The sequence below is a fragment of the Anser anser genome (assembly GCF_964211835.1).
Source record: "Anser anser genome assembly, chromosome: 4".
NCBI classification, from domain to species: domain Eukaryota; kingdom Metazoa; phylum Chordata; class Aves; order Anseriformes; family Anatidae; genus Anser; species Anser anser.
Genome location: NC_139724.1, coordinates 13780389 through 13800134, shown reverse-complemented (window position 1 = coordinate 13800134; position 19746 = coordinate 13780389). Strand labels below are relative to the sequence as shown.

The window sequence follows — 19746 nt, the reverse complement described above, 5'->3', positions numbered from 1 at the left end:
TTTCTTGGTATTTCTTCTGCAATGCGGCCCCTCCAGGTCCTGCACAAGTACGTTCACGGCATTTTGTCCCTGCCCTGAGCCTTATATACAGAATTCAAAAGCAAGCTGCTTTGTCTCAGCCAGCGTCTGGCTGTGTATGTGCAGAAATACAGACTCCTTTCACAAACCCAAACTGATTTCTTTCCTCCACCCAAGAAACATTCCAGCAGATATTACTGTGAGGCTGACAAGGCCGTCTTTCTTTCCGGGTTTAAGGCAGAAATCCATACCTCACTTCTGTGATATACGTGACTCACACTATCAACATGTCAGCCTGGATTTAAAGAAAATACATGATCACATCTCCTAGGGGATCTGAAAGCACAGACTAGAAATGGTAGGCCATCTGTCCCCAGATCAGGGAAAAAGTTGATGACAGGTGCAGTGTTTGCCCTGCTACCTTCAACGTCTCATTCTGCAACTTGTCTTTTCTTACACTCTTTTCCTCTGTTCATTCAGGCTAAGGCAAGGAGCCTTTGTTATTCAATGCGTAGAATACCTTGCTGCCTCCTAATGTAATGCCTCTACCCCATGGGAGAGGGAGGGAGTCAAACACTGGCCAGCCTCTTTGGGTTCAAAAGGTGCCACACTCTGTGAAACAACGTGATTGATCTCCAGGTGAAGGCACTGGAAAATAGTTCAGAAATCAAAAGGAAGCAAAGCAGGGAAATGCCATAAATTGGGAGCTGAAGAGCCTGCTGCCCCGTTTAGCAGAACAGTATTTTCCTTGTCAGGCAGCAAGTCATCGTCTGACAGATTCATAACAGCAACTATTAGCTGGTTCGTGCTCCTTATTCCTCGCCTCCACGTTTATGCTCAGCTGATTTTACTTTTCAGTGCAGAGGAGGCACAGGCAGATGAACCTGTTGTTGTTAAAAGCCTGGTTTCCAATCTTGAAACCCTCTGTGCATGCACCTACATCTGCACTTAGACCTAAAATTGGCACTTGACACCCACTGAAAAAGGTAAGCGCCGACAGGCTCTCTGAATCACTAATCAGTGTGCAGGTGTTTAATTGCTGAATTAAGAACCTGATTTTGAAAACTGAACTCTAAGTGTCTGCATTTCTGTACTAGCATTAATACTGCCTTCAGAGTTTTTCTAGGGGAAAAATAGTGTGCCTGGTTACACAGGACAGTTCCCATGTTTTTTTACACACTGATTCATTGCTGTGCCTCTGCCTAACATCAAGTTTCCACCCCGTTTTCCTTAGGCAAAGGGGATAACAAAGGGCAAATTATTTCTCTTGTAACTTCTGCTCCTGAAAGCCTTCCTCCATGTTCCTGGTCCTCCCAGCCTGTATGAAAGTCAGGGGAGATGAGACTGGAGGAGCTGCAGAAGACTTGGGGCATACCCCTGTAACTATTTTGCGGTGGCTCTGAGTGGCTCTTTTTTGTTAAGAGACTGGAGATTGAGCAATCAACTTTTTTTTTTTTCTTCTTCTTCTTTTTTTTTTTTTTTTAAATTCAATGCCTTGTCTTTAGAAATAATTATGGTTGAAATAAAAGTTGGGAGAGGTCAACTGAGAAATAAGTTGCAAGATTGTTAACAGCAAGATCCCATGAGATCTGATGCATCAGAAAATGTTGTGATTTCTCTCCTTTTAAGGTCATATAACTAAGACTCCTTTTTTTTTTTTTTTTTTTTTTTTTTCCATGAAGATCAGGTTATAAGTAAAGAAAGGTTGCCAGGTTCCCTGTAAGAGCAGCTGGATGAAATGTTTTGCCCCCGGTTCTTGAGGCTTAATGGAGGACACCGGCTCCGTTCTCGCTTTCAGATCTATCAGTTTATCATTCCTTTATAAAGGACAAGCAAGTCAGGCCCAGAAATAGTTAACAAAGAGCAAAGCCCATTTCACTGTCTAACAGCACAAGACTTCTGACTCCACACTGGAATAAAACTTGGTGATCCACCTAGGGATGCTGGTTTGTCTAAAGATAAACTGTCTGGAGACACGTTGTCAACAGGAAGCTTTGAGAGGCATGTTCGTTCAATTCAGGTGACCCCAAAAGCCAATACAAATAAAGCAGGAGAAGAGAAGGAAGTTTTTTATAGAGGAAGATGGTTTTGTAGGTATAAATTAGCATGCTACAACAAAAATGTAAAAGCAGCTGTACAGCTAAACATAATCTCGGGCTACACAGAGAAAGATTTTATATAAATATATAAAATTTCCTGGAAAAGGAACCAGAACAGTTCTGCTGGCATAGAATAATCACATTCTAGGGGGAAACTAAAATCTGAATGCCAGAGAAGAGAATTCAAAAATCATTTGCCTTTCCACTCAGGTTTTAACACACCGATGTCAGTAACTGGTCAGACTTCAAAGGTATGTAATTACGTCTACACTTAAACATACCTGAGTGAAGCAAGGCTGCAGGCTACAGAATACAAGACCTCTACAGATGGCTCATTCCAGGGCACTTCTAGACAGCAGTTAAAAACATTCATTTTCTTTGTGCGTAACTTGAATTCTTCTCATGGCAATTTAAGACCACCAGTCCTTGTCCTATCCACCATACAGAGGCAGCTGATCTCCAGACTCTGGTATCACTCACATTCTTATGCAACATAACTAACACCTCCAGAGAATTATTTCAGACTACCTGCAAGTTGTAGTAGTTGGTCTCTGCTCCAGCTTCTCATAATATGTGTGATACTCCCTATAGCAGAGGGACTTTTTCTATGAGACTGTTGCTGTAAGTGATCACCTTTGGCTCTGTATATTTAATATTCTCTTCTGATCTTTTCTTCCCTTTACAAACACTAGTCCTTTAAAAAAAAAAAAAGTCCTTTCAATGCCGCTGTATCATACTTTAATATTTAAACAATTGCCTTTTTAAGGAACTGTCTATAAATCTACACTGTTGTTACAGATAATTTGATGGGTTGATGGGTTGATGGGTTGATGGGCAGAGGCCAAGGGGATGAGGTTCAACAAGGCCAAGTGCTGTGCTGGGTCCTGCACTTTGGCCCCAACAACCCCATGCAGCCCTACAGGCTTGGGGCAGAGTGGCTGGAAAGCTGTGCAGAGGAAAAGGATCTAGGGTTGCTGATTGATGCTCACCTGAACATGAGCCAGCAGTGTGCCCAGGTGGCCAAGAAGGCCAGCGGCATCCTGGCTTGTGTCAGGAATAGTGCAGCCAGCAGGAGCAGGGAGATGATCGTCCCCCTGTGCTCTGCTCTGGTGAGGCCGCACCTCGAGCACTGCGTTCAGCTTTGGGCCCCTCACTACAAGAAGGACATCGAGGCCCTGGAGCGTGCCCAGAGAAGGGCTACGAAGCTGGTGAAGGGCCTGGAGCACAAGTCCTGTGAGGAGTGGCTGAGGGAGCTGGGGGTGTTTGGTCTGGAGAAGAGGAGGCTCAGGGCAGACCTTATTGCTCTCTACAGCTACCTGAAAGGAAGGTGTGGGGAGCTGGGGGTCGGCCTCTTCTCACAGGGAACCAGTGATAGGACTAGAGGGAATGGCCTCAAGTTGCACCAGGGGAGGTTCAGGTTGGAAATGAGGAGACATTTCTTCTCACAAAGAATGGTCAGGCACTGGGACGGGTTGCCCAGGGAGGTGGTGGAGTCACCGTCCCTGGGGGTGTTCAAGGAAAGGTTGGACGTGGTGCTTAGGGACATGGTTTAGTGGGTGACATTGGTAGCAGGGCGATGGCTGGACCAGAAGATCTTGGAGGTCTTTTCCAACCCTAATGATTCTATGATTCCCGTCCTCTATAGCTCCTCCACAAGGTCCCAAATGAATTGCTCACCTCTACAACTCAGCTCATGCTTTCAGCATACCTCAGTTCCCTCTTCTCATATTGAGCCTGTATTTAATTTCTGAAATGACACCCTGGGATCACCCGAATGGAAAAATCAGAAACTGGTTCACCAGAAAGTGGCATCACATTTGAAGGAGAAAATACAATAAAAAGTCCAGCTGTGTGTGGCACAGGTCCAAAGATTTATACCAGTCTTCCTTGACTTCTGATCAACTTTTGATATGTAATCCTAATTTCAATTGTTAGACCCAAGTTTTTGTACCAAATCACCCTCTATCATATAAAATAGACTAGGTGAAATTATACAAACATCAGAACATCTGATACCACCTGTGTCTTCACAGAGGACATGTAGAGAATTACCCCAGACAATGACAGCAAAGCCTTGCCTGGCCTCCAGCTGTTGTCACAATTATAACGAGAATGGCATGGGACCAGGTCAAGCTCATTTATCATAGAACCACAGAATCATAGAACAGTTTGGGTTGGAAGGGACCTTAAAGATCATCTAGTCCAACCCCTCTGCCATGGGCAGGGACACCTTCCACTAAATTAGGGTCTGACTTGTGCTCCTCACAGCCTCAGTGAGCAGTCTGCTACTTTCATATCAGCAAATAACTCACCCTTGGGGATGATGTCCACTGAAGTGGCAGTGCCCTGGTACCATTCCCCTGCTGGGGTAGTGAAGTCAAGCCAGTCCCATACACAGATGAAGCTTTTAACTGTATGTTACTAAGAGCTAAATGTCCCCACCTCATTTCTACGTAACCCGTTCCCTTTTTCCTCACACATATTGGTTGCATTTTTTCCACACTGCTGCATGCTCTTGGCAGTAGCTTAGCTCCCCAGGACAGCCTCAAAAAAATGCTTGCCCTTTTGCTTTAAAGGTAACTGAAGATCATGAGAGCAATGACAATAGAGTGTGGTCTTCCTTGTAGGCTCCTCCCTACTTCACTAATGTTATTTTAATACAAATAGCAAATATATTACCTTTAGTAATGTAACATATTCCCATTTGCTGAAATATATACTGAAATTATTCCAAGTTATTCTAGATCTTTATTGCTACTTATTTTCTAGATTTTTTTCTATAAACTATACAACACCTCATTATTGTATCTACTTACTTTCTGCACAGTACTTCTTGTTTAAATTTAGCTCAGTCTTACCATTTAACTTTTCTGAAAGTTTCAGAGCAGAGATATCATCTATTCCCTTTATTCCTTACACAGATACATCTCTCTGAGAGCAGCTCAGTGAAGATTCAGACAGTGGCTAATTCAACCTTCTGGGTCCTCCGGAGCTTTGATGTGCTGTCAGAGCAATGGGAAAGCCATGGCTAATCTGAATTTGGTAAGAGATTTAATATCAAGCTCAGATGGAATAAATGAAATGGAAAAAAGATGGCATCAAACACACATGGTGGAGAGATCATGGGGGGTTAATTGGCAACCTTTCCCTTTGATCATGATCCAAACATCACTGAGCCTAAAAGCCAGATGTTTGGTTTGCTACCTCGAGGAACCAAGGGGTATGCGTATAACTTATTAAAAATAAATAAGCTATGTTTTTTTTTTTAAATGCTACCTCTGTGCATGAACTTTTAAAACTTTCTTTGTGAAAGTCTACTCAAAGGCCTTTGAAATCAAGCAGGCCACAGATGAGGTCAATTTAATAGATGATTTGTGTTGTATGCAACTTTTCTACATCAAAGTTCTCTTTAGATAATAAAACGTTGACCACTTTCATTCTCTTTGGTTCATACTTTTTATTTTTAAACTTAGCTGCTTCAATATTGTTGTCAATAATAAATTCTAAGCACGCATGGGATAGCACACACCTAATTATACTCTGAGGACAGACTTCCAGAAAGAAAATCTACATTGTGGCCCATCAGCAGCATTTCTGTGCTGCACTCCACACATTGCAACGCACGTTGCTTTAAATGATTCTCACACTACTCAGTTCTGTCTTTCACTGCTTTTTGCACCAGACAAACAGTTCAATCATTAGCACAGTGACTTGCATTCCTTTATAGGAAAAATAGATGTTTATGATGGTAGGACAGGACCTGAGACACTGCTGCGTGTATAATCAGATCTAGTCCAATAAATGAGATGCAAAGGACCAGTGTATGGTGAAGATCCAGGCCAGACTTACAAATGAGGCTTTTTTTTCTTTCCTCTTTTCTTCTTCTTCTTCTTTTATTTTTTTATTTTTTTATTTTTTTTTTCTGGACATTTTAGTTGCGGATGTTTCTCTGATCCATCAAAAGAAATGCAATTACCCACTGAGCAATAACTGCAATAAATATATGAGCTAATTCTGTACTCTAAGTATGAAATAGGGGATTTGAAGTGCTGCCTTAGATGGCAAGTTCAACCCAGCTCTAGTTTGGCATTCCTACCAACCTCCTCCACTGTATATTTGCTTGCTCCAGAGATCGCTTCAAAAAAAGTTCAATCACTACCTTGGAAATTAGAACAAGCTTGTGACTTTGATAACCTTCTGTAAATCAACTTGTGTAGTGCATTTCTGAAATTGAAAAATTCTAAATCTTTTCATCAAATATTTAAAAAACAGCTCATATTAGACTGAACACAAATGCTCATTTTCGTGTTGAAACCTCTCCCGGAGCTTCCTAGACCTCTGAACACATCTAAGTCGGAATGGAAGTGCCAGCCTTTTTGTGGTTTGCAGCACCAAGAAGCTAGTTATAAGGTATTTTCGGACAACTAGACAAGCCTGGATAACAAACTGAGCTTCTGGTGCTCATTTGAGCTGAAGCACCCAAACCCTTTGATGTTTTCTCATCATTAATTATTTTAGCATCACTGTTAATTGCCTACACAATGCATGGAATTGACAGTACATCGAGGACTCAGCCTGCCTACTTTGTAGCCAGCTAGCTGGGGATGCAACTGCTTTGCTGTTCTCATTACTATTCTCATCAGGCCAGACATGAAATAAAAGCAGTGACTATTTTTTCCCCCCGACAGTCTGTTGTGGGTGCGAGTCAGATCAGATAGTTACCAACAAGAGAGAAAATGGACTCAACTGGCATCGCTATAGAAGTCCACAGACAGTGTTTTTCCCCTTTTAATTATTAGCTTCAAAAGATAAATGCAGGGATGTTAAGGCAGGCTTAGAAAAGGCTGCATAAAACCGTTATACATGCTCTTACCGCAGGGACCAATTTGCAAAATTAATACAAAATGGAAACAAAGAATTCAACGGATATAAAGCAAAAATATACTGAAACAAAGAAGAAAGGACAATAGGATTCTTCCTCCTCTGCTGCAAAAATGCATCATTAACATCATGAATCATACCAAAGTTAGTCCAGGCTCAAACAGCTAGGGCTGCTCAGCAGCCTGTGCAGTAACCCAGTGTGCCACAGTCCCGTAATTATAGCCGCAGCAGCTTGCACACGTTCCAGATGTGCACACTTTACATGCTCTACTCAGAGAGATGATAGCATTTTAACCCACAGCATGCAGAGGTAATCTCACGGTTTATGTCCCTCGTGCGTCTTCCTTCCTCTTGCCTCCTGGAGGATGCAAATCTGTTCCCAGTTTGAAACTCCTCCTCTTCTGCAGTTCAGGGTGGAGGAGCTTGGGAGGCTCTGCTCACATCCACACCTGGAAGGCAGTGGATATAGTGGGGTTACCCACACACGTGGCATGTATCCAGGCTCAAATCATCCTTCCACAATGTGGTTCAGTCCAAATGGTCTGGATCAGCAAAGACCGACCAGATAAATGCGTTAATCTTGGCCTGTTTTTGTTTTGCTAAGCTGGACTGGGGGCAATTACACTGCAATTATGTTGTTTGAACTATATGAAAATGATGATGACTGGCAGCAAGAGGTGAAGAGAGGGGAGGGAGCCCAGCATGGGGGTGAAAGGCTTCTTCCATGAAGCTGCAGGTGGAGCAGGATACACAAGCACAGCCTGGGCACTGCTGGAAAACCCTGTGCTCTGCCCTTTCTAACACAGCACAGTGGATGAATAAAGAAAGCAATACTGAAGCTATTTCCTTCTGCGGGGACTGCAGGAAGCTGACAGTGTAGCGCTGTTTAAATAACCAAATCAATCTTTTGCACAGAAAAGCAAGGTTTCACCAAACTCCCTGGGATTTAGAGGAGTCCAAAATCCCACTAATCTGCATGTGTCCCAGATGCAGGGGAAATGCAAGCCCCGGTGGCGATCTTTACATGCAGACTCAAAGGAGGACTGCAGAGATGCTCTATGGTGTTATCAGCTTCCCACTCCTAGGAGCAGGGCATGGAGGGGCTGGTTCAAGATGCTCATAAGTCATCAGAAAAAAATACCTTCAGCAGCCAGACAACAGCCAGCAAACTGTACTTCTGGGTTCTGATTAAATATAGCCTGATAAGCTACAGCAGCTGGTGCAGGAACCCCTCAAAAGCCCCATTTTCCTCCAGAAAGGCAATGTTTCATTTAATCAGCTAGCAAGTCGGCAATATTGATCCCATGTTCCACAGCACTTGAAGAAAATGTTTCAGTTAGTACCTGCAGCACATAACCAGTTCCACACAACTACATCTCATCAGCCCTTTCCCAGTTCGAGTTTGGGTTTATTTTTGTGTCTTTGTGGCAGCACCTCCCTGTTTCTGCACCCATGTCCTCCTTAACACTGCTAAGAAAAAGCAAATGCATGTGGATTGCCATAATAGCCATCTTCCACTGCACAGGACTTTCGTGAGCCAGATCGAGAACATTGCAAGTTGGCAAAACAGATAACCAACTGGCTGCTCCTCATACCATCCCAGAGGCATGGGGTTATAACCGAGGGACAAGGATACAGCATGTGCATGGCCTGAACACACTGACACAATAATCTCGTAGCAGCACAAAAAATCCCTGTAATGTTGGGCTGAATGTTCTGAGCTCCATGTTCATGTCGCTTTTCCCTATACCTCTCCTCTTGTTACTCAATCAAGTTTCTTGTTTATAAATCACTGTCATGGTGGCCGCTTCTACTTAGATGCCTAAGTCTTTGCAGGCATTATTATTATTATTATTATCTCCAGTTTTTCATGTTTCGTCTCACTTACTGCAATTTGAGAGCAAGTTGGCAACTGTCACAGACCTGTAATTGGAGTTACTTTGATGTCCCACCTAAGGAGCCAGTGGTAATCCAACAAGAAACCAGCTAACTCCATTTTACCCAGACTGGGACAACTCTGCACTCTGGCTTACTGTATATTATCAGCAAAGGTTTTAGGCATGCCTTTTGTCTCACTGTGGCTTGGGGTGTTTAGCACCACGGTGTCACTTAGTTCTTCTGCCAACTAACTTGCATCTTCTTGACAGCAAACAAAGAAGGTGATAATTTGAAATGTTTGCACCTAATTCAGCACCTGTAACAGTGTTTATGTCACCCAGAGCCTGTGCCAGTGTGGTTCCAGTTTCTTCCTCTGCAGTTTACAAAGACCCCTTTGTCACACACACACCTTTCCTAGCAGCCAACTCACTGCAAATCTGAGCCACATGTACGCTGAAATATTGGTGTGTTTTAGCAGAAAATGGTATCTTAGTGCGTTGTTCAGTCTGTACTACTTCTTGCATCATCTTCCAACCTAACACGTGCCAAGGCAGACAAGAGACCAGCCCAAGCAGCACAACAGTCTGGCACAGTCTCATGTGGAAAGCTAGAAACTTTGAGGCCCACCTCCCACCACATGCACATCTAGCAAGGAGTCCCAGCATCCTTCCAACCCTCTGGTCCCCTATTCCAGGATTGTATAAGTGTCACAGACTGTCATAGTCTAGTTTACACACAAGAAATTAGTAGCCAGAGTTATACTACTAGTTCACCATCCCTAGAAGCTTTGGCTCTAGAAATGGAATTGCAGCACACCCAGGACAGGCAACCTGCAAAGCTGAACCTGGATAGTCTGCCCTGCTTAAGGAGCACACTAGGTCTCAGGTCAGAGGAAAGCTTAAAGTATAAAACGTACAATTTTTGCGTCTTAACAGAGGACCAATCCACCCACCCATTCTGTTTAGGAGAAGGAAGCCCATATCAGCACCTGCTAAGAAATATGCCTGTGTCAGGCATCATAGACTGGGGCTCACTCCACAAACTTTATTTACTACACAGTCAAAAATGACACTAAGCCCTGGGTTGCCTACTTGTTTGCCCATGAGTTCAAAAACAAAAGCAAACTTTCCCTCCTCCTCCCCCTGCAACAAACAAGCAAAAAAAACAACCCACAAAAACGTACAGGGAGAAAAAAAAAACAGGAAAAAACCACAAAACAAACAAAACCAACCAACCAACCAATCAACAACAACAAAATAAAAAACACATACAGAGTTAGATCTGATCTATGCAATTATTTCCTGCATCAGGTACTGGCTGTCCTTGTAAAACCAGCATAAAACATGGTCTCATGTTCCCCAGTTGATTTAAGGAAAATGTGATCCTGTGTATGGCAGGGAGATCCTGCAGTACACAGATTTGGTGGGAATGGGTGGGAATGACCACCACACTTACCTGCTCACTATAGTCAGCAAAGAGAGATGGACAATTTTGGTCTCCAGGAGGACGAACCCATCTCCCTCCTTTGAGGAAATACCTCAACTCAAATTCCATATGGCTAAATTCTGTGTTCCGTGATTGTCCCCTTTTGGGAGATGCAGTCCCTGGTGAGTAGAGATTTTCCTGTCTGAAAAAAGCTATAGGTAGGTGGAGAGTGTGGGACAGAAAGGTAAAATGGCCTCTCCGAGGCATCCAAGAAACTGAACTGGTCACTGTGCCAAGTTATTGCTTGTCTTCTCTACTCCCTCATGCTGCCTTTCAGCATGAATCAGCCATCTGGCTTTCCCTTCGCTTGTGCTTTGCTATGCCAACAGAGCTCAGCTCCGCCACGCGCACAGAGCTATATTTAGGGGAAAAGGACTTCAGCTCTGTCCAGCCAAACAGGTGGTGGAAGGGCTTTTGGAGGCATCGCTCCTGCACAAGGGGATAGGGGAAGCAAAGCTAACCCCAGCGCCAGACATGCTACAGCTGTGACCTCTAGCTACCCCAGAGCTGCTCCTGTGCAGTCATGGCATTGAAAGCAACGTGGTACCTGATGCAAAAGCAAACCACACTGTGAAGAACATGGGGAAAAAAATGGCAAGGAAGGACATCTGCTGTGATGTGTATTTCCAGAGTGCCTGAGGAAGGGGCAGCTGGTCACACTCTCACTGCAGCCCTTGGTGTCTTACAACCAGACCATCTTGCTTGCTCTCTGCAGCTCAGTACGTTCAAAGTCTTTTCTTAACAGTGGCTACATGCTGGGACTGTCTTGCAGTGTCATTACACACATGCCCTCTCTGCTGTCCAACAGAGGTTTTCCGTTTCCCACAGATGCTCTAGGGCCCCACTTCTCTGCTCTTTGGCCCTGTTACTCTCCATCTCCCTCAGTCCATGCATCAGTACACATCACTCCAGCTCCTCTCAGCTTGCTTTCCCTCATCTGTCTGAGTAGGCAAAGAGTGAGGCTCTGTGCACCTCCATCCCTTGCACCTTGAAGGGGTTACAGCATTATCTTGGAGCAGAAGAGGAGAGAGGGATGGAAAAGGTTAATGAGGCAGGTTCCTGCCAAGCCAAGCACAATCCAAACAAAAGGCATTTAAGTGGCAGAGTGCATTTGCAAGCCTGAGAGACTTCACGATGAAATGCCTTTTCTTCTTTCTTTTTGTCTTCTTGTTACAGGGAAATAGCAACTGGAGAGGATTCTCCTGCAAGTTTCACACTGTCTTCACTGACAGCTAAATGATGTCTTGATTTTGAAACCCAGAGACCGCATCAAAGAGGATCTGAAAGGCTTTCTCTCCCCCTATATGCAGCAATCTCTTTGAAAATGATACGCAATCAGAAAGGCAATTGTCAGCAGGCACCGGTTCAGATGATGAATTAGGGTCAGCGGTCCACCTCCTTGCAGGTATCTGCTCTGTCCACTTGTGGAGGGACACAGGGGGCAGGACCACTGCTCACCCTCACTCCTTTGCCAAGGCCCAGAGACGAGGTCTTACTTGTGTCTGTACAGAGTGAATTGCTAAGTTTACAGGTACTAGACTTGAAACAGAAGAAATCTCATGAACAGATAAAGAGCAGCGTTATATTAAAGGTGAGGCAAGGAGCAGATCCAACTGAGATTCAGGGAACTCCCTCCTTTGGTCATGGTGCCAGCAGGGATTGCTAGCACTACCTGTTCCCCACACTGTGCTTCTGCCACCCTATTCCTCCTGAGTCCAATGTGGTTTTCACCTATCTGCTTGGACTGTAAATGCTCTGGAACCGGCTCTGTATCCTCTCTTTGCCCAAGGATGCTGACAGAGGACTGTTACCATGGTGCACGCAGTACACAGGCAGCCGGACCCTGCCTTGCTGGAAGCAGGAGAGGCCATGCCTCAATGCAAGTAGCAACAAAATAAAACAATCTCCCTCGTTCTCATTATTATTATTATTATTTTTTTTTTGCGTGCAGACTCTAGCCATCAAAACCTATTAATGTAAAGTGCATTAGCTTCAAAAGTCACAGCAGCCCAAACTACGCAGATGGCCAGCAGTCTCTCCACACTAATTCAACCTTGTCTAATACTTGCTAAAGAATTGTCAAGTCCCCTTTTCCTTAATGCTTTAAAAAAGAAAAAAGAAAAACGCAAACACATACCAAAATAATGAGTACAAAGGGTTATTTATCTTTTTTAAGCATGCAAATCATCCTTTTCTCTATCCTTTTAATCTCTCAGACTCATCTGACTGCAAAATTCAAAAGGCTATATTAGCCTCAACTGAGTAACTTTTATTATCATTTCCCTTCCTCCCCTCAATCAGCAGATGTAACTTTCCTCTGGAGCAGTGAAGCTTTACAAGCCTTCAGAAATGATTCCAAATAAGGACAAATTAACAGGCTGCCTTTTCTTTTCCATTAAGAGGCTCCCAGGGCATCTTCCAAGGAGTTCCTGTGGGTCTGACCTCAGACAACACTGTGCCCTCTGCAGTAACTCTTCACGTATTTCATCTCTCATCCTTAAGGACTCACCCCAAACCACTCGTCTCTGTAAGCCCTGCCTGATGAGCTCATCTCCTGCAAAGGGCACTTGGTTCCTGGGGACTTCTCTCCTGGGAATGCACCCCAGGAGGCACTAAGCCCTCTGGGCTGGCATTAATGCCTCTCCTCAAACACCCCTTGAGTTTCTCCTCCAGGAGTGACAGGACGGTGGTCACACACAGCTCTCCAGATGCTCTCCCTGCTCTCCAGTGACAACATGAAGACTGCCTCCTAACTGAGACATTAGACGAATGCCCGAAGCATGATGTGGGCAACCTGCTTCACGTCTCCTCTCGGTTTCCTCAGCAGCCCAAAGCTCACCTGGGAAGATGGGTTGCAAATGAACAGTCAAGGTTCAGGCTGTTGTGAAAAACCACCTGGGAGAAGCTTGGGGCTAAAAGCTGACAGTCTAAAACACTTATTAGTCTAATTGTTTAATAAACTAATAAACTGAAGGCACTTTACAGTCTTTTTCTACCTAAAAATAAGAGGAGGCTTTTTTAAAAAAAGATAGTTGGATGACTAAAAGATATTTTTTTTTAAACCACATCTACCTGTTATCACAAAATGCCGTTGCAGAAAGTGAGTCTGTAAGGTCAAATGGTATTTTACATCTAACTAACAAAACCTCACCTTGACAGTCGTTTTCATTGCGCTCCAAACTGACTGACAAATTGATCATTGCACACTCAGGCACGTCTTTCTTTCAGAAAAGAGAAGCAAGTGCAAAGCAGTCTTTGCTGGTTTTTCTCCCCAGACTATTTTCCTCCCCAGAAGTGCATTGCATTCAAAGAATCCCACACAAAAGAGAAGTAAAATACTACTTCTGCTGACTTGTATAAAAAAAGAACCTTCTAAAAGGTTCAAATTGTGATTATAGAGCTGAAATATTGCTAACCCACAAGTGGTTGGGAAAAATATATATAAATTGCAGTTTGGTGTTTTACAACAATTATATTTTACCTCTTAAACTGACTTGAAATCCTGACAGATTTACTGCAGATTCAAATTAACATACCATAGCTGAATCTTACCGTTGCCTTAAGTTTTATTCTAACAGTTATATTCCCAGCAGCAGCAACTAGACTTTTATTGTTGAATAATTTTCACTAAGTAATATAAACACCCTTTAGATTTCGGCTTTTGCCTGTAATTCAGCTGAGGATGTTACCACTCAGCACCAAACTGCACCCATCACTCTTACTACCAGGGAAGTCATACATCCATGTATTTTTGCTCTTTGGAGGCTGGAGGTAGCAGGAACTTATGAGTGGAAAGGGGGCTGGAGGACTAACCAACACTCTTACGGGCTGGGTGCTGTTGTCCACTGATGTTGCAATGAGAGAGGTCTTTGGACCCACTGGAGGACATCATGGACTTTGAAATAATTCCCATGATAAATACTGGATTTAAGAGGTATTGAGATGTGATTGTAGGGCAAGGCCTATTTATTTTTAAAAGGAAACAAAACCACAACTTTCTAACCAGAATTTGAAAGGCTATCTGGGGGTATTCAGCAACAGGAGAAACTGGAAAGATCTGGAGTTGGGTTACTTGGGAAAAATTCTCTTTACTAGGTATTGAGACAGGCAGCTGGATTCATACACCTGGGAGCTCTGCAGTACATTGCAGTACATGTGAAATTTGGGCAGGCAGGTACCTGCAGCCGTGCTGCTCCTCACAGGCAGTGAGCTGAAGTGCTAGTGAGTAACATTGTCCCTTGACCTGGGGCCAGCAGCACGGGCTGCGGGCACACGTCTGGTCTTACAGCAGCTACAGTCACCCGCTGAGATAACATTGCAGGATAACATCTTTCACAAGGGCTCGCTCTTGTAAAATATCCTCTACATAATTGATCACAGCTTCCTTTAAAGACCGTCAGGAAGACTTAACGTGAGATGTAAGGCACATTCATGGCTGCAGTTAATGCCACCAACGGGAACCTGAACCTGCTGTAGCCAGAGCCGTAGTATAACAATACGCATTACACAAAGGCTAGCAGTGTGACATAAGACAGACTGAAGTCATGGTTTACCCAGGAAATCCACTCTCCTTTCAGCAAAACAGCTCATTCACACCTTGCAATGCTTATGCTCCTACAAACCAAGCCTGAAAATGGCAATTTTCAGGTGACTTTCAAGTCTCACCCTTTGTGGACTCAAACCAAAATACTCAAAATCATCTGTTATTCAACATGATTGATTTGTTATGAATGCAGAGAGACTGCTTGCTTGCTTATTTATTTATTTATTTATTTATTTATTGGGGGGTGTCAAGTTCCAATGCATTTGGTTTCTCAGTAAAAATAAAATAATGCTACGGTACTTTGACAGACAGTATTTCAAGCCTGCAATTAAAATGAGCATTTCCTCAGCTGTGAAGTCTTCCTCTGCCTTCACTGTTAAGAAGCTTCACATCGTTACCTTGGACCACTGCTGACAAAGTGAAATTTATTATTAAATTCAAAAGATGACTTCATTATAACCTTGTTGGTCTGCTGATAGTTCCTACAAAAGTTGCTATACACATACATCAGCCAATCGTTACCATTTGTCAATTGGTATGTCCCATATATCAGTACAGATGGGAGAAAAAAGTTAATATGTCCAATGTCCCTTGCTTACACAAAAAGTTCATACCGAATTTGATGTTTCAAATCACACACTTGACAATTTTATTGTTGTCAGTGATAAGGGAAAAAGCTCAAATGAAACCAACGTCCTTTGCTGTCAAAGACAAGGGTATCTCGTGTCTTGAATGCCATCACAGACAGGAAATTGCCTGCACTGGTTTCAAAGAGATTTCTGGAAGAAGAAGGGAACAACTTCTTGACAAACCACACTCTTTTTGAAAATTGTCTGTCAATCAAGGAAACCAAATCTGCAGTTAGATGTTAACTCTTTCAAGAGACACCGTAACCTAATGTTGCCCAAATGGCATATTTAGACACATACTTCAGTACAGCTTTATTTGGCAGAGAATAGTTTTGTCTGATTACTGAAGTTATTGGGCCTATGCTACCAATTTGACAAAAAATTCGTTGATCGTTTTAGTCACCACCTATTTATCATTTCTTTCTGCAGGTGTTTATTGCCCTGAGCAGTGGCTCTGGAAATGCTCAAACAACCATTGTTTGATTCATAAGCCCGGAAAGAGACAACCATGGTGTTCACAGCTCACAGAAGATGTATAGAAACAGGGGGTGCAGATGCAAACTGGTGAGAGCTAAACAGCACAGGCCTGGACAACAGGAATCCTCGCTTGGGAGGGCTGAGTACTGCTATCTTCTAATAGAGAAGAAGGAAAAAAAAAAAGATGAAAAAAGATGAAAAAATATGACAACAACAACAAAAAATCCAATCCCAGCACAGGAAAATCAGAGGATATGTGCTTGGTTTGTGATTTGCAAGAGTACATATCTCCCACCAAGACCATCAGGAGCTGTTTCAGCACAGCCCCTCTGTGAAAATCTGCCCAGACTGTTTCGGAATCCCACAGCTCTCATTCCCACAGACATAGGGTTTACCATTTTATGCATACACAGCACCTAGAGCAATGATGCTAAGACTTTGATAGGGGATCCCCCTGGGCATGACTGCAAAATGAAATTAAACACTAAAGCTGGAAGTTTGGGAGTTACAGAAAAGAGGGCAGTAAGTTCACAGCAGCCTTTCCCTCTCTTCCACTGATGAGCAATTCAAACAGACCAAACTTTGTACCACGGAAGTTTGGAACAAGATTTGTGTCCAAAACTGCATAGAACAAGATCAGAAAATGCTAAAATGAAAGGCAGCACAAGAAAGCAGCATATTGTACATCACAAAATATTAGGATGCTGGCCACAGTAAGATGTTAACAAAGTCAAAATCAGTAAGTTCTGGCATCAGACATTTATGCAGCCCTTCAGAGCAGCAATAGAAAATACTACAGGGTTATACAATCCCCTGCTACAGGATTTAAAGTAATCTAACTATGAGATAAAATTAATATAAAGATCAGATTATTCACTCTCTGCCCACTCCTCTTTCTCCCAGGGCAGCTGGGTAAATTGTTCAGGAGACTTTCAAATTGCTGGGAGGAAGCCCACTAAATCTTTTTACAGCATTCTCTGGGTCTGATTGGAAATGGGATTTCAGCCCATGCATCATTTATCTGCTTTTGCAATTTTTATCTCAGTTGCTCTCCACTCTGAGACCACATCTGGCAATATCTACAGTCGTTCTCTACTCATGAAAACGTGATGAATACCAGGGATTGCCCAGGAGATTCATATTAAATCTAACAGCTTTATAATAGTCAATAACTTACCTGTCAGGTCAGGCTATTTTATTAAAGACCATACTAAAGGCTTTTCTGTATTATTACGTTATTGAATATTATAGGTGGTCTTCACCACAGAAGAAGAGAATGTCACCTCTTCTGGTTTAGTAGCTAAATAAATACAGATATATGTGGGGGAAATCTACATTAGTTAGCGGCACATTTTTGAAACACCAAGGCCCCACTGACATGCACATATGCATTTGCTCTGCTCCATGTATTTTTGTTTCTGTGTTGGCCTACTACTTTTCCCTCTGTGCCAAACTAGCATCCCCTGAGAGGTCCAGGACTGCTTCCTGCAGAAGTTGTTCTATTTCACCCTCTGTCGTGATTTGGTTTTTTTCCTCCCTTTCCCTTAGGGTAGGATTACTCTTGGCTAACATCAGCTGCTGACCATTTGCTCCTCTGAATTACCTCAGACTGGTTGCAGTGTGAGGGATGGGGGATCTGATTCAGCCCAGTAGCCTCCAACCCCATGAGCATCGGTACTGAGTGCTGCTCACAGCTCACAGCAAGAGATGCAGGTCAACAGCACAGGCTTGGGAAACTCACCTCATTTTGCTACCTGTTGGGAATATGTCTGGTTCAGTCCCAACTATTCATTACAGGGACAAAAATTCAACGATTAGTTTAAATGCTGTATTCTGGACAGGACGTACCCTCTGCCTCCTAACCTGATCTCCCATCACAGCACCTGATCTTATAACACTGTCCAGCAGGCAGTTAACCCATCCCATCTCCTAGGTCAGACTCTGCACATTAAAAACAGTTTTGTCCTCACTTGAAATTGCATTAGACTTGAACAATGCAAGGTATGATTAACCCAAGGCACTCCAGCAGCCAGTCACTGCAGTTGCAGACCAATGAGACCCTCTGCTCCCCCACTATGGGAATCACCCAAGATGTTTCCCACCAAGTGTTTTTTTTGGGGGGGGGGAACAGGGATGACCTGTGGCGTGGGAGAAGGATGAGAGGAAAGAGGAGCTGCTTTGAGGGGCTCAGCTTTTCTCCCAACAAACATACCAAAGCAATGAGCAAACACTTGCAAATGATTGATGGGTTGCATAAACAACGTGATACAGCACATCATGTTCATAAACAGAACAACTGCTCACTACAAACCCAGGATGAAGAAGCTGCGTTTTAAATCTCCGCTCATTTAGCAAGCAGCACTGAGCTCAGGCACCAGGCTACCGTGACTGACATGCGTGCTCAGGCTCCACCTCAAACGGGAACAAATGCTGCTACTCTTGAAGTCCATTCAGCAATGTTTAAGCTTGTTCAGCTGTATTGGGTTTACCTGGCAAGGTTTGGTAGCAGGGGGCTGCAGGGGTGGCCTCTGCGAGAAGAATCCAGAAGCTGATCCGTATTTGATAAGGGCCAGTATCAGATGGCTCCAAAGGGACCTGCCACTGCCCAGAGCCAAGTCAATAAGCGATGTTGTTTGCAGCTCCGTGAGACCATATTTAAGAAAGAGGAAAAACTGCTGTGCAACAGCAGCTGGGAGAGTGAGGAGAACCATCCCTGCAGCCCCCAAGGTGAGTGCAGCAGGAGGGCAGGAGGTGCTCCAGGCAGGCAGCAGCAGTTCTCCTGCGGCCTGGGGAGAGGCCCCTGGTGGAGCAGGCTGTCCCCCTGCAGCCCATGGGTCCCACACGGAGCAGATCTCCACGCTGCAAGGACTACAACAAATATACATGCGAAAACTAGAGACAAACGTGGAATGGAAATGCAAAAGAGACCAAAAAATTCTGAAGATGTTTTCAATGCCACAAAACTGTGACTCCCAGCACCCACTCCTTGTTAGCTCCGTGTGGAGCTCTCCTGTGCGCTTTGCTGAAATGCCATGATTTGAGGGCTAAGGCTGGGAGGAAGGGATGTCTCATATTGCAAGCTGCAGCTGGGTTCTGTTAAATATTGCAGGTGATGGCACCAAATTGTCTCCCTGACTGTGACCCCAAAGTGATAGTTCGCCCAGCCCAAGTAACACCGGGCACAAAACAGCACAGGGCTCATTTGGAAACGCAGGTGCTGAAACCAGGGCAATGGTACCCAAGCCAACAAATAAAAGAGAAGGTGCCACCTGACACAACCCCTCAGGATGCTACCCAAAAGCTTGTGCTTTGTGGCATGACAATGTCTGAGAAGGAAAGTCAGGTTACAAGCATTCCCAGAGCCCCAGTAGCAGAAAAACTGCCTTTGCTTCCCAGCCCCAGAAAGCAGCTGGACCCCACATCTCCTCTCTCCACTTGAACACCCCCTTACATGGGTGCATGCACACCCTTTCCCTCCCTCACCACTACGAAAATGCCCAAGGTGAGATTTCTCACTGATCAGTAAAAAGGCATCTGAAACTGCTAATGTTGTATAAACATTAGCATCTGAAACTGCTAATGAGTGTAAACCCTTAGAAGCCCATTTAAGCAATTTTTCCCCCATCTCAGACAACAAGACCAGAACTGCCTGGTTATGTTTCTTTCAAGGACTTGCTGGGTGTTACACTGCATATATGTGCTACAGAGGATGGAGGAGACAGTCTGGGGAGATACA

The 19746-nt window shown here is 43.9% G+C and overlaps 1 long non-coding RNA gene across 5 annotated transcripts in view; it reads right to left on the bottom strand.

The window, feature by feature from the left end:
* The window catches only part of LOC310899496, a 28614-nt gene extending 13625 nt beyond the window's left edge, over positions 1–14989 (bottom strand). For 3 of the 5 annotated variants that reach the window (XR_014584342.1, XR_014584343.1, XR_014584344.1), the window contains exons 1-2: positions 4976–14989; positions 2646–2811 (exon numbers count right to left, since the gene is read on the bottom strand). This is a non-coding gene — a long non-coding RNA (uncharacterized lncRNA). The remainder of the gene's footprint in view (positions 1–2645; positions 2812–4975) is intronic. The other 2 variants (XR_014584345.1, XR_014584346.1) reach the window with 2 other exon arrangements.
* Between the last annotated feature and the right edge of the window lie 4757 nt (positions 14990–19746).